Here is a 10818-nt window from a genome sequence, read left to right as displayed (position 1 = left end):
GATCTCACAAACTGAAAAGAACACTGTCAGACTAAAAATGGCATTTTAAAAAATCCTTTGTAAATAGTTGCATAATAAAAATACCTTTTATTTGTACCACTTTTGCTGTCTCTCACTCTCTCCTTTTTTTTTTCCTTTCTTTAATTTTCAACAATAAAAACAGACCAGGCAGCCTAATTTGTGTGTATTCATTTTAACATGCTGCCTCATATGTGATGATACAACATTGTGGCATTTGAGCTGAAATCCCCTGCAGGAATATGCTTACTTTCAACACCTTCTACTGTAACAAACAGTCTTCCAAAAAATTTTGAACATTAAATAGAAATTGCAATTAATTAATTAATTCCCGCTCCCCAAATTTAATACATTTTTGTTGCAAGTATCATTGAATATCCTTTTAAATAATGAAGCGAGGGAATCTTTTCACTAGTAAGAGATAATTTATCCTACTTCTTCACCTTCTTTCACTCGTTATTGATTTCAACTTCCCCTGTTGATTGTATGGAAATTGTACAGAAAAGTACTTTAAAAGGATAAGAAATAATTATTGCAAAACAACAAGAATTAGCAGTGTATCTTAGTAGCTGCTTGTACTACCTCAAGGAACCTCATATCCCCTTCCCCCCTCCCTTTTTCTCTTCTTAAATCTCTCTCTCTCTCATGTCCTTCTTAATGTATTTGGAAGGTTTTTTGTTTACTACCAAAGTGAAGTTTTTAACATGACCAACAACTGAGGCAACTTTCCCAATTTGGAGGTACCATGGTAAGTTGATGATAAAGTTTAAACTTGATTGTCAGCTGCAGCATTTTGCTTGCAGCTCCAAGACAAAATGAAAAGTCATCTGTAAGTCACTGTAAAGTGATTGAGTGCATTCGTGTGTGCCAAGCAACATACTTTTCTACTACGAGCCTTTTTTTTTTTTTTGGTGCAGAAGACACTCTAGTACTCATCCACAATATTCTTTGAATACTGTTAAAAAAGAGTCTTATAGCACTCTGGGACCTCATTGCTATACATCCTCAGGGAGAGCTCATCAAATGCATGTTTTCATGTGATGCAACAAAAAATCTAAACCAGAACTCTATGGGTCATCTAACTTCTTTTCAAAAATCAACTTCATATTTTGAAGGGATTTTTTTCTGAAGTAAAAGCATTTTAGAAATGCATAACACTGTTCCAAATACATGCTTATTATTTAGAAAAGTATCTTTATGCAAAGGAAGAATCTTATTTATGCAGCCTTAAGCCTGCATAAATCTTTCAACATGTATAAAAATACTCTTTATAAGTTCATTTTTAAAATGAGTCAGTTACACAGTTTTTAAATCCCAGTTTTAAATGGTAGTCAGTTACTATCATTCAAGCTTGTTGACATGAAGCTTAAACCTCAAAACATGTAGTAGACTGTAAGCCCAGTTCAAGAAGTCACTCGCTGTGAACACTACAGAGTGAGTCAGGTGTTAAAGGTATAATCTGCCACTGTCACTGACATACATTGTATTTAACAGTATTCATCTGCAAAAAAATGGAATTGTAAAAGGATCATGCTGTGATAATAGATAGGGAGAATTTGAAGAGTGAATGCACATCTAAACCTCTTATACAAACTAGTGAGAAACTCTGCCCCCTGTCAAAGACCTTTAGTCAATGAAAAATAAACATCTGTTTTTTATTTAAAAAAAAAAAAAAAAGATTTTGATGAAAAATTTAAATTTCTCTTAGAAAAAATATTCCCTCCCTTTTCCTTTCCCTATTCCTACCTTTTCCCTCTCTTTTCCTTTTTTGTTAAATCTCTTTTTACATCAGTCTTTGGTTCAAATTCTCTCACACTGAGTTTTCATCAGGAAGATTGTAGGAAAAAAAAATTAACTCATCCTGATCAATAAGTGTCAACAAACTACTGTTGCTGTGTGCTACCTGGAGTTCTTTAATTATTTACTAGAAGAGGTATGATTTGATTTTAAGGGAGATAAGAAAAATTAGCTACCTCAATGTGAAGTCCTAAATAAAGCATTACACAGGCTGCCTTTACCTCAGATTAAGTAGTAGGCTAAAAATATCTTGTTTTAAGTAGAATTTATATTTAGATAGACAACTTGAGGTGGTTCTTTTTAACACCAAATGCATCCTTTTTCTCAGTGAAGACAATCTCACTCATCAAAGGTTGAGTGACTGAATTTGTATAGATTATATACATATATGTAGGTATAAAATATTGGTTGATAATTTACTACTATGGGAGGTGGCATATTTTACTCTGCGAACTGAAATACATCTGTCTATACACAGATCAGGTCTTTGTCTGTCTTCATTCATAATAGGTTTCTCACACACAGCCCTTCCTGTGTGCCTGAGTCATGGCCTAATCTCCACCGGAAGTCACCATAATTGTTGTTGTCTCCCATCACGCATGAGGACTGGTGGACTTACAGAGAGGGTCCAGATCAAAATTGTTTTTTTGATTACTAAAACCAGTGGTACTACTGGATTTAAGACAACTGTCACCCAAACTGCAGGTGTTACATTTGGGAACAGCAACTGGTACAATGCCTCTGTTATGACTGACAGCGGTTGCATCCCTGTCTGTAGAGCCAAGTGAGTTTCTGTCACCCTGCACCAAAAGATCCAATGGCATTTTGGCTGTAATCAACAGTTCTCCATTTTCAGGTCACCAGAAGAAAGAAGGAAATGAATAAGGAGGGCACTTAAACAGAGGGTCCAGTGTCTAATTTAGTGATGTCTGTGTCTTCTAAAGGTAAAATCTCAGGTGGAAAGTATTTCAGTAGTCATGTTGAAGAGAACAATGAAATACTAGCACGATTGGTTTGTTTGTTTGTTTGTTTCCCAGACAGCAGGGGATATGGGTGGATCCGAAGTTGTCCATCCTTTTGTCTATGAAAAAATTAAAATCAATTCTACAGCCTTGTTCCTCTTTCCTCCCATCTTCCTCAAAGGGAAAGATAGTATTTCCCCGCCATATTATATCTTTTAATCTAGATCTTCTTAGCATTGTCTTATTACTCACATTTTCCAAAGCAACTGCACTCTTTTAACCACTCTCTTTAAAGGGTTGGAGAAATGGGCCAACTGAAACCTCATGAATTCTGCAAAGCCTGCATCTGGAGAGGAATAATCCCATGTGCTGGTACGGGGGCCAACTGGCCAGCCAACAGCTTGACAGAGAAGGACGTTGGTTTCCTAGCTGACCATTACTCCTGAGGCAGTAATGAGCCCTTATAATAAGGAAGGCCAACAGCCTCCTGGGCTGCCTGAGGAGGATTGTTGCCAGCAGGTCAAAGGAGTTGATCTTTACTCTCTGCTCAGGACTGGTGAAGCCACACCTGGAGTACTGTGTCCAGTTCTAGCCTCCCCAGTGGAAGAGAGACATGGACATACTGGACACAGTCTGACAAAGGGCCACTAAGATGATGAAGGGACTGGAGCATCTCCTGCAAGGAGAGGCTGAAAGAGCTGGGACTATTCATCATGGAGAAGAGAAGGCTCATGGGGTTTTTGTCACTGTGTATAAATACCAGATAAGGGGAGTAAGAAAGAGGGAACTGGACTCCTCTCAGGAGATACTCAAACTTGACTGAACACAGCCCTGAGCAACCTGATGAGAGCTGGGATGCTGCTGGTGACTCCCCAGAGGTAACAGCCAAACCTAGCAGCTCTGTGTTTCTGTGTTTTTGTCATGTTCATCTGCTAAGTTCACCTGTCTCTTATTAGAATGTGAACATGCTGAATAAGCTGTCTACACATTTAATCATCATCTCTGGCCTTCAGTGTCATGAAGAAAACATAATCTTTTTCCTTCTACCACCTCATTAGGTACGTGGACATGAAAAGTTATCCTGTCAAAATAAGCCAGAAACCAAGTAATGGAACCCTTACACTCTTGATGTGTAAGAACATTTGATGAATTGGTGCTTGATTATATATTACTTATCACAAAATATGAGTAGGGAAAAAAAGGCTCTAAAACATAGAATGAAGCCAAGTAACAGTTCTAGGATGATGTGTTGCCTCTAAGATAATGTTCCTGAACCAATGCACCTAATTCTATGTGGTACCCACAGTTCAGGTGTTACCTCCTCAGATACACATAGAAAGTCATTCCCAACTCCAACAGTCTGTTTAATGTTGTCTTAGCAGGAATAGCAATGTATACAGATTAACACAGGAAAAGAAACAGAATTACTGTTTTGTACTTTAGGCAAGTTGAAAAACATTTTTGGCTTACATTCAAGAACCCTTTTGCAATAACATAACTATCTACTACTGTCAAGTTTAAAATAGCCAATGATCTTCTCTGTATGAAGATTCAAAACTCATTTTCTCCAAATGAATTTTCATAAGGAGAAAAGCCTTCAAAAATGCCCAGAATTTGCTAGAAGAAGTGTGTATGTGTGTTTTGTTGTTGTTGTTATTGTCTTTGTTTGTTTTTAATGGCAATCACCCCATGTACTTAAAAGATGGGAAGAAGATATTAAAGATTAAAAGGCAGATGAGATAACAGACAAGATAATTACAGAGCATTAAAGCCTCAGATTTGTTTATAAGACATTCAGGCTTTATTTTAAAAAGCCCTTTACAAATTTTTGTGACTCTAAAAAGAATTATCTTCACATTTTGAGCAATAATGTGACTAATGATGTTAAAGTTTCATCACTCCTTATTCCAAAACAGTCCATAAAATGGCTGGCAACCAGGCGTTTCAGAAGCACATACATGAGATAACAAGACTTGAAGGGTTATAGTGCAGCAAAATCTCAATGTATCGCATACACACACAAAAAAAAAAAAAAAAAAAAAAAAAAGAGAGATTTGTCAAGCTCTGTGCTCTCAGTGCAGGAAGTGACAAGGTACTCCTGATTTTCCTCAATGACAACATGCAGAAGAAAATTAACCATGCTTCCTTGCACAGGGTGCTCACAAAGGTACCTTTTTGCTGTTGTGGCACAAAAAAAGCAATGCTAATTCAGGGCAAGAGCTGAGAACATGCAAGTCAGGCATGCAGGACTCTAAAATGGAGGGACACGAGTCTGATAGTGAGATGGAGAAAAGCAAATGTATAATTGTGTTGATAGGCTTCGAGGCAAGCAGAGTGTGTGGCTCAGTCAAGACTCAGAGAACTGGGCAGAGGAGAAGAAGACTAATTTCACAGGGACCAAGGAAAGAAAGGGCCTTGCTGTGGTGATGCAGGCTCTGGACAGGAAATACCAGAACAGACATTGCATGCCTATATTGGTTTGGTTTTGAATCTGAAGAGCTGTCTCAAGATACACCTCATTTTCTTTTACCCTTCTGAGAAAATGAATAAAGAAAAAAATGCTGCCTTTTGTCAAGGCCTTCTGCACAGCTTCTGGTTCAATTGTACTATTGCAGCTATCACCTCTTTTTGAAAAATGTCTAGGCTCTTCTGTTTATGAACTCTATTCTTTGTATTTTGACAAAAAATAAAAAATAAAAAACTTGCCATACTCCTTCTATATTTTTCTTTTCCTTATATCAAAAAATTAAAATTTATATTTGAATTAGAACTGAAAAAAATAAGGATATAGACAGACATATATTTTAAATAAATGTATTTATATACATATTAACTATATTGGATACAGAATGCAGATGCATATATATATGTATACAGAATCATAGAATCATGCAATCATTTAGGTTGGAAAAGACCCTTAAGATCATCAACCATAAACCTGACCTACCAAGTCCACCACTAAATAATGTCCCTAAGTACTCTTCCAGGGACAGTGATGCCATCACTTCCCTCAGCAGCCTGTTGCAGTGCTTAGTCACAATTTTAAGGTGGCTTTTAATTAAGAAATTTTAATTAAGTAATTATTAATTCACCCTTTTAATTAAGAAATTCTTCCTGACATCTAATCTAAACCTCCCCCAGTACAACTTGAGACCATTTCTTCATGTTCTATCACTTGCCAACTGAGAAAAGTTATCAACATCCACCTCGCTGCAACCTCCTTAGCCTCCTCTTCTCAGGACTAAACAATGCCAGTTCTTTCATCCGCTCCTCATTTGTCTCGTTTTCTAGTCCTTTCATCAACTTTGTTGCTCCTTTCCGAATGTGTTCCACCAACCCAATATCCTTGTAGTGAGGGCTCCCAAACTGAACACCTGTATTTGAGGTGCAGTCTTACCACTGCTGCGTAGAGGGACAATCATTTCATACAATTGGTCATGAGCATCACTCAAGCCTATCCAGATCCCTCTGCAGAGCCTTCCTGCCCTCAAGCAGATCAACACTGTCATCCAACTGTTGTCATCTGCAAACTCACTGAGATTGCGCTAGATTCCCTCATCAAGAACATTGATGAAAATATTAAATAAAATGGTCCCAGTACTGAGTTCTAGGGAACACCACTTGTGAGTGGCTGCCAACCAGATTTAACAACATTCACAATGACCTTTTGGGCCCAGCCATTCTGCCAGTTTTTTACCCAGCAAACACTACGTAAATCCAAAGTCACAGTTCTGCTGACTGCCTTTCTTGCTTCCCAGAGGATCAAAAACTCTATCAGTCTTCTGATCACTGTGCCTGAGATGACCTCCAATCAACACATCACCCATGAGACCTTTCCTGTTAAACAATAGGTCAAGTGGTGCACCTTCTCTTGTTGGTTCCCTCACCACCTGTGTCAGGAAATTATCCTCCACACATTCCAGTTATCTCCTAGTCTGTTTCTTCTCTGTGGTATTGTATTTCCAGCAGACACCTGGGAAGCTGAAGTCTCCCATGAGAACACGCAGTAGCAATCATGACAATTCTCCTAGATGCTTGTATAATATTTCATCTGCTTTTTCATCCTGGTTGGGTGGTATAGAACATACTCCTACCATAATTTCTCCTTTTTTGGCCTTTCTCCTGACTCTTACCCAGAGACACTTGACACCACTACAGCTAAGCTGCATTCAGTCAAGACCTTCCCCTAAGGTAGAGGGCTACCCCACCTCATCTCCTTCCCTGCCTATCTCTCCCAAAGAGCCTCTAACCATCTATCACAGCACTCTAGTCATGCAAGCTATCCCACTACATCTCAATGAGGCCTATGTTATCACAGTCCTGAGACTGGGCTAAAAATTCCAGTTCCCCCTGTTTATTTCCCATGCTATGCACATATATATATATGCATATATATGCATATACGCATATATATGTGCATATATATGTGCATATATATACGCATATATACACATATATATATACACATAAATAGATACATACAAAAAGCTAAAACGCTCATAGTTAACAAATCACAATAGGTTGCAAAAAGTGGAGAGCAGCACAATCCATTAGAAATTCTGTTTCCTTTTGTTATTTGGTGCCTGACATAACAAAAATATTCATGTTCAACAACATTTTTAAAACCATAAATGACGAAGGACAATTCTACAGAGGTCTTTGAAGATGTCCTTAGTTTTACAGTTACATTTTCAATATATCAGCCTTACAGATGTTTAATAAAAATTCTCTCATACTTCATAAGGAAGTACATGGAAATGTTTATTTTGTGTACATAAATAACAGACAACCAAAGCTACTACCATGGACAGAGTAGAGGAGGGAGCTGACTTCCTGAGGCTGAAGAAGTAAAACACAGTGGGGTTATAACTGAAAAGAGAAATGAAAATGAAGATGAATATTTTACAGTTGGTCAGAGAGAGACAGAAATTTCCAGAGGGCTGTAGGGCACAGGAAGGTGATTAACACCACCAGTTTGTAAATGTGTATTTGCATCAGCACACTAAAGAGAGATTAATGGAAACAACATTTGCTTTCTTCAGGGAGAAGAGAGTGTTGACATAATTACAGATGAAAATGATGATGGCTTAGATGTCAAAAGACATTCCTTACCTGTGTGGATAGATAAGAGAGGCCATACCTCACAGATATTATTCAGGAAGTGTATGCAAGAATTATCTTAGCAAGAATTTTGGCATCTAAACAAAAGACTGTGTTGAAGACAGTGCCACATTATAGACCTGAATAGAGGTTGGTATGATCATTTGTTCTACAGTAATTAAATTGGGTATAAAGAAGGGCTTCCCTTTGAAAGACTGTAAAAACTGTAGAAAGAAATCAATTAGAATTGCCATGGAAACAACCAACAATCTTACATGCAAAAATGAAAAATAAATAAATAAGTAAAACAAGGAAACAAAATCAAATGATTTTAAATAATGATGGAGTACACACTTCGGAGGGTGATTCTCTGTCACATATTTCAAACTATTTTTATGTTGTTAGTAGTTTGAAGATGCTCAAGAAACAGAGGCCTGGCAAAGTAGGAGTATAAAATAAACCATGAAATCTATGTCTTGTTTGGGTGTGGGAGGAGGAGAGAACAGAAAAATATTTTTACAAGCCAATGCAGAAATAATTTTTGCACCCTCAGTCTTTTGACATGTAATACAATAACATGTAAAAGGTAAACTTACTCAGAGTTTTACTCTTCATTATTTGTGATCCCCAAATTCCCATCAACTTCAGGAATTGTTCCACAGTTAATGCTTTATTTTCTGAATCTTTCTGAAGCTGTTTAATAAAACTTCTGTGGGAAATAGACTTCAGTTCTCATTTTTGCTACAGTCTGCACTGCAAAGAACGATACCTTCTTCTGGAGCAGTATCTTCTTCTGGAGCAGTATCTTCTTCTGGAGCAGTATCTTCCAGGGTTCAGTAGACCTACAGTAACTTAAGCTATTGCATGCTGTGACTTAATACTACCAGGATAGAAGCTAACAGCAAAATTCAATATATTTGTGTTCTTACTAAGATGGCAGAGGAAATAGTAACATTGAACAACAGAGGAAGGGAATAAAGAACTGGAAGAGATACAAGACAAAAGAAGTATGAAGTAGAAGTATTTTTCTAAAATTAGTGTGTCTTAGAAAGCATTTGTTAATTGCCATATCCTTTATTCCTGTAAGAGGAAATTTTTAGAGATCTACAGGAGAGTTTTATGTTTTGATCAGAAACTAGTGACAGAATTTTGTACACTTTGGTGAAAAAAAATATTAGTAAGATATGCAAAAAGCCTATTATATTGAGCAGTGATAGTAGCAGACTTCACACAGATGACCCCTCTATGGAGGAGTCTTTTTTTTTTTTTTTGTAGCTCCATGTTTTTGTATTCTGGTTTAACCTGGTTCTGGTTTTACCTGGCAGACAGCTAAACACCACACAACTGGTCATTCATCCTCTCCAGGTGGGATGGGGAAGAGAATAAAAAGATAAAAGTGAGAGAACTCATGGGCTGAAATAAAGGCAGTTTACTAGGTAAAGCAAAAGTCATACATGCAAGCAAAGCAAAACAGGGCATTTGTTCACTACTGCCCATTGGCAGGCAGATATTCAGCCACTGCCAGGAAAGCAGGGCTCATCATGCATAACAATCTCTTGAGAAGACAAATGCCATCACATGCATCCATTCTCCCTTCTTTACCTCAGTTTTTATAGCCGAGCATGACACCATATGGTATGGACTATCCCTTTGGTCAGTTGAGGTCAGCTGTCCTGGCTGCATCTCCTTCCGAGTTATTGCACACCAGTGGTCTTCTCATGGGCAGGGCAGCATAAGCATAACTGTGTAAGCACTGCTCTGCAACAACTAAAAACATTGGTGTGTTATCACTACTGTTTTCACCAAAATCCAAAACACAGCATTATACAATCCTCTATGAAGACAATTAACTTTATCCCAGTCAAAACCATGATGGTATCATTTGGCATAATCTGCCTGTCAGCTAGTTCTGCCTTGCTCTCTAGCATTTTATTAAATTTAATTAATTATTAATTTATTAAATTTAATTAATGACTGGATCTGAAATTTTCATTCTGAAATTATTCTGAACATCAGCTTCTGTGAAACTGCTTAAAAATGGAAAAACAAACAAAAATGCCTTACCCCCCTGAAAATGAAGGTTTTAGTGCAATTAATAAACTCAGTACTACTATTGGACAGTGACACAACTCCTTTATAGAGAAGTTTCAACACAGTTGTGTTTTATCATCTGACCCACATTGGAAAAGATTGATCTGCCTTTGGAAACTGCCATATGTATCTCAAAGATACTTACACTTACCATATGTAATCCATGTCCTAGAAAAGAGATCGAACCATGTCTGCATGTCTGCATGACAAACTGTGACAGAAAAGTAGCAAGCATTAACTTTATACTGTTGTGATACTTCAACCTTGGACTGTAATGGGTTCCTCTTGTGCTGAGCACTTGACAGGTTATGCTTCAGTATGATAATGAACAAATGCACATAAAACTACTCAGTAAACTAGCATCAGCCTTGGTGAATGGGATTTCTGTGTCTTTGAGGCACAGCAACGGGAGGTTTCTTCTAAGTTTTGCTTCCAACAGTGGCATAGTTGGACTGTTTGCAAGCCAACCTGACAACTGCTGTGATACCTCTCTGGGAAAGGGTGCTGGTACCTTGTACCTTGTCAGTGTTAAAAGAAGCAGAAGCACTTTTTTAGCTGCTATTGAAATGTTGACAAAGGAGACAGTGGCAGTGGTCCAGCTCATGCAAGAGAGGTGCAGAGTCAGTCTGTGAGACAGCCAGAAACATTCCCCTTGACCCTTCCTGCTCACCCGGCATCTGCCTCACTCTTCCAGCATTACCCTTCTCCTCCTCCCCTCCCTTTCCCACAGTGGGAGCAGCCATGCCCTTGTCATCCCAAGCACCATCAGCATATTCAGTTGTGCTGATGGCAGCAAGAAGTCTCGTGACAGCTCTTTGATGCCTCACCTCCCTCTATTTTATTTCTGTTT

Source organism: Anser cygnoides, chromosome Z (genome assembly GCF_040182565.1).
Source record: "Anser cygnoides isolate HZ-2024a breed goose chromosome Z, Taihu_goose_T2T_genome, whole genome shotgun sequence".
In the NCBI taxonomy this organism is placed as follows: domain Eukaryota; kingdom Metazoa; phylum Chordata; class Aves; order Anseriformes; family Anatidae; genus Anser; species Anser cygnoides.
This window is presented reverse-complemented; position numbering follows the sequence as displayed.